The 7,206-nt window shown below is 41.5% G+C and overlaps 1 protein-coding gene across 2 annotated transcripts in view; it reads left to right on the top strand.

The window, feature by feature from the left end:
• The first annotated feature begins 996 nt into the window (after window positions 1-996).
• TTC29 (tetratricopeptide repeat domain 29) overlaps window positions 997-7,206 on the top strand; it is a 199,393-nt gene continuing 193,183 nt past the window's right edge. Inside the window, exons 1-2 of one of the 2 annotated variants that reach the window (XM_045019091.1) lie at window positions 997-1,061; window positions 3,203-3,235. The gene's annotated coding sequence lies outside the window, so the exon portion shown is untranslated. Of the gene's footprint in view, window positions 1,077-3,202; window positions 3,236-7,206 lie in introns of both variants that reach the window. The other variant, XM_045019090.1, reaches the window with a different exon arrangement.

Below are 7,206 nucleotides of genomic sequence, written 5' to 3'. Positions count from 1 at the left end.
AGCTTAACTCTGCCTTAATTAAGTTTTTGGGCAGTAAACTACTTTTTTTTAAAATAATCAATTTGTTCAAACATGGAGGATAATAAGATAAGTAAAAGCCAGCATCGGTTTGTCAAGAACAAATTGTGCTAACTCAACATCACTTTCTTCTTTGACAGGACAACCAGTCCAGTGGATGGGAGGAATTAGTTGGCAGGATATACCTGGACTTTAGAGAGGCTTTTTGCACATTCTCATAAGCAAATGAAGGGAGCAGGGCCTAGATGCCATTACTATAAGGTGAGTGCAAAACTTGTTGAAAGACTATTCTCAAAGAGTTTACTACTCAAGCCATACATGCAGGAGCACAATAATATCCACGTGCAAAATAATAACCAAGGTAAAATATGTTCTGTGGACAGTCATAAAAATACTGCTTTTAAAAATAATAAACGGACTGAAACGCCATTTCTAGTGCGTGACAGGAACTGGGAGTACCCCTCCAGCCACCGGAGCAGCCCATCAGACAAAGGTGTGAGCTGCTCTGAGGCTCCATGCAGTCACGTGCTCTGTGCATTGCCTAGGTATTTTAAATAAAGTATGTAAAGTTTGACTCGTTTAGCGTATTTGTGCGCGCTCAGGGTTCACAGACGCCGGTCTCCTTTAGCAGCTGGGTCCATCATTTCAGGGAGGGAAGAGCTGCCCTGCCTAGGCACAGCCCCGGCGTGGCTGCTGAGACCCACTAGGGAACAAACCTCCTCGGCCACCGACACCCAATTTCTGCAACCGCTGCCGCTGGCTCACCCCGGGGGGGGGGTCCCCTTCTAATCCCCCTGCTCCTCCCGACGCCCGGTTCTAGCCTCCCGCCGCTCACACCTGGCCAAATCCTACCCCCGCCCCGTTCACAGCAAGGAATTGAGAGCGACGCCAACTAAGGGCAGAACCGAATGCCCCGACCTCAGCCGAGGTTACTGCGCATGCTCACATCGCTTCTCGCTCCGGCCCCTCCCCCGGCAAGCCCCGCCCCGTTCCCATGGTGACGGCTCCGGGCGTCCTAGGACTCGCCTAGCTGCGGCCGGCGGGTGAGCGGGGCCCATGTGGGTATCGCCCCTTACCCGGCTCGGTCACCCCGCGGGGGGTTGGTGGGGGTTGGTCGGGTGAGGTCCCGCTTCCCGCGCCGGGCCCCTGGGGTGGGGGGTGTTAATGCCTATGTGGGTTTCTGGTTTGCCCCCTCCCGGGGTGGTGCCGAGGGGGCGGCGGGGATACACCCAGCCCGTCGTGTGGGCGCGGGGATCTTGTAGCTCAGAGCCGGGCTGCACAGCACCGGCCCCGGCGCTCGCAGGGCTCCCTGCTGGGCGTAAACTGGAGAGTGTGTCTGGCGCTGCGCGTTAAGGGGCAGAAGCCGCGGTGCGATTCGTGCTGCACGCTTGGGCGGTCTCAGGGCGTTTGCACTGTGCTTGTGCTGGAGCTGGAGGGTCGCTCGCTCGCTCGCTCCTGTTGTGTGTGTCACAAATGCTTTTCTTTTCAAAATATTATGTGCCCTGTTGCTATTGTAAATGCAACAGAATGGCGTGGTTCCAGTCTCCTGGAGCGGAGTCCTGAGTGTGCTGGAAAACGTGACTGAAAAGAACCGTGAGGGGAGCAGTAGGAGCACCGCTGACTACTCCACACTTATCCGTTCAAAATACTTTCCCTAGGTTCACATCGGTTTCCAGTTTCTTGGAAACTGGAGCTTTGATTAAAAATTAAATAAATGAACAGTTAAGAGTCTGTAGTTAAGTTACACAAATAATAGTGTGTTCCCAGACAAATTTGCAATTGGTAATATATAAGATTTCCTTTACCTTCCTCAAAGTTCATCAGATAGTTAATTCACACAAATCCAAAAAAATTGCAAATGTCAAGAGTACTCAATCCTCCACTGTGAGATATTATCCCATGTTATACATTAAAACAATGCATCACGTGGTGAATTCCTTTAACTGTGTTTTTATCCATTATTCTTCAGCTCTTTTGTTTAATTCCCATCTCCCAAAGCCACTTCACCCTTATCCCTCCTATTTCTGTTTTCACCCTTTTCTTACCCACGTATCTTTCTTCATATTGCTGCTGGTCTTTCTCTTTTCCTGTCTCCTGATGGTGTGGTTAGTGAAGCAGCATCAGTTCTCAGGAAGGGTTTCTCTTCACTAGGGAATTTTCAGAAAACATTGCTACTGGTGCCATTACTATTGGGAGCTCTAATATAGGAAAAGCGCTGGTGGGATCCAGCATTTTGAGCAGCTGGAAATTTCCCCTTAAAAGTCCATAGTATAGACATGACTGAAGATGCTTGATTTCACTCATGGCTTGTGGATGTTGTTTATTGAAGTCTTGATTCAGCACACACTAGGAAGCATCACACTTTGTTCTTGATCTTTTGTCAAGCTGACATCTGGTTACTCTTGAATATTTTATAAATAAGTATAAATTTTATACAGATAGTCATATAATAGATAAATGGTTATACAGATATCTCTGTGTGACACCCAGTCATGTAAGTGGATCATCTGTGCCCACGCGGAGTTCCGTTAACTTTTGAGACACTCATCATGAACTTAAGAGTTTGCCTGCATGAATCAGGTTGCAGAGTCAGGGCTTTTATACAGTGCCATAAGCATTTATGGTGCTTTGCAGACGAAAAGTGACATGGCCTCTGTTCTGAGAGTTTAAAGTCAATACTCTGTTTGAGGGCAACTAAAGCCTGGTCTACACTGGGGATGGAGGGGGGGAATCGATCTAAGATACACAACTTCAGCTACGAGAATAGCATAGCTGAAGTCGACGTATCTTAGATCAATTTAGAATCACTTACTTTGCATCCTCGCGGCGCGGGATCGACGGTCGCCACTCCCCCGTTGACTTTTCTTCCACCTGTCACTGAGCTGGAGTTCAGCAGTCGACGGGAGAGCAGTCGGATCGCGAGAGCAATAAATTGATCCCCGATAGATCGATCGCTACCCGCCGATCCGGCAGGTAGTGTAGACCTAAATGTCTTGATCCCCATTACTGCAAAATCTGATTGGTTTTAATGGTGTGCGGATTTGGAACATGCTTTAGAAGGGAGGTAGATGAAACAAAATGGTATTATGAAACATTCTGTAAGTTAGCCATTATATAGAGTAAATAAATTTAATAACTTCATTTGGACTCTGTAGAGTCTATAAATTTTTTTTCTTATTTTTAGCCATCTTAGGAGTGGACAAGTGCCTTCTATACAGTAAGTGTTCAGTTATATTCTCTATTCTCTACCACTTTCCAGTCCAAAGCCCTGTAACACTGACTTTATTGATTTCTAGAATGCCTATTGTGGCAGCAAAGTTCTTAATCATAGGAACACAGGAATTGCCATACTGGATCAGTAGAGCCTTGCAAATCTGCAGACATCCGCTTTTATATCTGTGGATATCTGCATCTGCGGATGCAGTGACTATCCGCAGACCATGTTTGCAGATCTTGGATGGTCAAGGATCCAAATTTTATATCTAGAGCTCTGCAAATCTGCAGATATCCACTGACCATGTGTGTGGATCACGGCTCGGATGCAGATACAAATTTTACATTCTCACAGAGCTCTATGGATCAGACCCAAGGTCTGCCTAGTCCGGTATTCTGTCTCTTACAATGGCCAGCACTAGATGCTTCAGAGGAGGGAATAAGAACCCCATACTAGGCAATGTGGGATAATCTGTCCCCGTCCCCAACACACATAGCTCTCATCATGGTATCTAATAGCGATTGGCTTAAGCCCTGAAGCACAAGGTTTAATACCCCTTCCAAAATGTTTGTTGTAGTTAGTTATGATTGTCATGCTGCCTAGTATGGGACACAACTAAGAGCACCAGTCTCGGGTCATACCGCCATAAAAGAGGGCATGTACCGCAGACTGGTGGTCTATTATATCATAAAATTTCACCAAGCCAGTAACAAATGTTTGCTTTCAAAATACTATACTAGTTATAATGAAGCCAAAGACAGCCTCCTTTCAGGCTCTCTAGCTTCTCATGTACCAAACCAGACTTCTATGTTAAATTATTATTAAAGAATTTAACATATATTAGGTTCTTTCAGTTCCAAAGAACCAGACACACACCCAGGTCAAATATATTTCAGCTCTTCCCCGAAACCCATGCCGGTAGCCAATCCTTTAGTAATTACAAAATTAAAGGTTTATTAATATATAAAAAAGAAGAGAGTTATTAAGAGGTTAAAATGAATCATATGCATTACAGTTGATTGCAGAGTTTGTAGATCAGGATAATAGCAGTGATTTTAAATCTGCTAGTTTGCAAAAATCTCTCTGGTTCTCCCCAGATATTGGGGTCCTCAGGTCATTGTTCAAAGCTCTTCATTGTTAGAAATCATAATCCAGAGACGTGGAGCAGGAAAGAGGCAAGGGAATGATGTCACACTCTCCAATTTATACCCCGCAGTCCATGTGCATGGAAAGTTACTATCTCAAACATGGAATCAAGCATCATATGTTCTACATGCCCTGCTGAGTCAGTGGGCCTCCATTGTCCATATGCTCTCTGAGGCATCCTCAAGAGAGGCCTATTAGAAGAGTTGATTCTCCTTAACCGTGTCTGGCTAGTCTGGATATAAATATATCTTGTCGGTGTTACCCAAACACATAGCAAAGATTCATAACTTCCTACACATCGATAATACACACAGCATAAACAGGATAACATTGTTCAACTGATTGCAAATTTTCCAATGATACCTTACAAGGCATACTTTATACAAGAGCTATTGCAATTGTGTAACAGTTGTAATAACAATGATATAAATGGTGACCTTCCTTTTTATACATCATCACAATGATAACTGTGGGTATTTTCATATCCGTATAACTTTCCAATCCCTCTTTGAATCTTGTTAAATTATGGCTTCAGCAATTTCCTGAATCAGTGAGCTTCACAGTTTAATGACACGTTGTGTGAAAAAGTAGTTCCTTATATTGGCTTTGAATTTCCCACCTTTTCATTTCATTTAATGTCCCCTGAATTACTTGCTTAATTTTAATATGTACTTCATGCTTAAGTGATATGCTGAATCAGAGACTTCTGGTCTTCTTCAAAGCTCATGAAAATCAGTAGAAGCCTATTAACTTTGGTGGGTTTTGGATCAGGCCCTTAGCATCCGGTCCGTTCCTCATTGAAACCAGTGAAAAGACTCCCATTGACTTCAGTGGGAGATAGATCTGGCCCTTATTTAAAGTCGAATTATGCTACCCTCACTTTCACAGAATATTACCTTTTCCTGTGGGTAGTCTGATTGCTATTAGTAAGTGCAGTACAATTTGACCAATGAAGAATAAGTAAAATGTAGAGAGATTATCACTCATTTAAATGAACATCAAAATGAGTTTAAGGGAATATTATCATAAATTGCTTCACTGAAATGTATTACCAATACCTTCCTGTTTTTGTGTACTTATAATTTATATGTAAAGTTTGTCCTTATATTTTGGAAATAAACTAAATTACCAAAAATTGCATATACTTATGAAGACAAAAACCAAAATAAATGAAAAACAAAAATTAAAGACTAAACTAAAACATATCTTGCATCTTGTCATGAAGCTAACATGGGCTGTAAAATACAATTGCAGATAATCATTAGATGTACAGTAAGAGATGAGACTTATAGAAGGATTTGTTCTAAAGTCTTTTTCCATCTCTCGTCATTGATATTTTTGTTCCAATGACAGGAAGGCTAATCAGTGACTGGCCATCTCTCATTATAGACTACTGCCAAACAGAACTCCTTTTCACAGAAAAACTTCTTTAATCACAGACGTAAATACAAATCTAGAATTTTTAAAAGGTATAATCCTTAACTGAGATCAATTACTATATGCTCTTACTTTTATTGATTTTTTTAGTGACATGTGGTTTGAGATGTTTAGATTAAAAATGTCACTGTATACTGTAAATCTGGTTGTTTGTATAATGTCTAGCCTTCACTTGGGCTGTGAAATAACATTTACAATTGTAAAAGCAACAAAGAATCCTGTGGCACCTTATAGACTAACTGCAGCTGCAAAATGTCTGTTAGTCTATAAGGTGCCACAGGATTCTTTGTTGCTTTTACAGATCCAGACTAACACGGCTACCCCTCATTTACAATTGTATCAACCATATTCAATCCCTATTAACCCCCCCAGCCTCCTTAATGTAGTGCCCTACTGTATCTCTTTCCTTATCCTCCATTACCTTATTGATATGCCATTCTAAGTGATGAGGAACAAATATGTCTTTTAGAAATTTTAGCACAATATTTTTTGTGTGCTATTGCTCGCTATAGCAGCAATGAAATTGATTTTGCTTTTTCAGAAAGGCTAATTTAAATAGGTTGTGCTACCTTTTGATTGACTGGTGTCTATCAACTACTTCTGACAAGTAACACAAAGTAAATTTCCATTCAATAAATGTAACAAATAGCTAACTTTCTTTCCCTCTTTAAAATCCTGTTTTCCATCCCCATTAAAAGTTTGTCTCTTGTGGCCTGCTAACAGATCTTGCAATACCTACATTAAACCAAATTTAAAAGTAAGGGTGCTCCTGCTGCTAATGTCTTCAGATCACAGATGTGCAAAATGAAGGAACTAGCAGCTGCAGCTTTAATGGTGGGAAGTTTAGGTTGAGCACTTGAGAGGAAAGAACACAGTAGCTCTGTGACAAAAAAAAGTCCTGTTAACATTTATAGACTTCAAAAAGACAAAGTAGACTGCTCTATATAGCTATGGGGGCTTTTTGGATTTGTTCTCCATAAGTAAAAGCCTGTGATCATATAGCATTACTTATAGTTATAAAGTTAAGTGGTTGTTTCTATTATTATTTATTTTGTAGAATAATATAATACCTGCTGTTGCATCATTATTACACATTGCATGTTTTATCATTTCTGTATTTTACTTATCTATTTAATAAGATACTATTGACAATTGAGAGCCCATAGACCCTTAAAAAAGCCTGATTCTGATCTCAGTTAAACTCATCTAAATCAGCAGTACCACAATGCAGTTACAAATGAGATCAGAATCAGTCCCAGGCATGTTGTTCCAATCCAGTAACTCCAAGGACCCAATCCTGCAAAGACATATGCACGTTAATCACATGTGCAAGTTTTTGCAGCATAGGGACCTAATTTTACATATTATGTAACAAAAGGGGGAAAACAGTA

This window comes from Mauremys mutica, chromosome 5 (genome assembly GCF_020497125.1).
Source record: "Mauremys mutica isolate MM-2020 ecotype Southern chromosome 5, ASM2049712v1, whole genome shotgun sequence".
Taxonomy (NCBI): Eukaryota; Metazoa; Chordata; order Testudines; family Geoemydidae; genus Mauremys; species Mauremys mutica.
The sequence above is the reverse complement of the archived record's forward strand: the minus strand, read 5'-3'. Positions and strand labels throughout refer to the sequence as shown.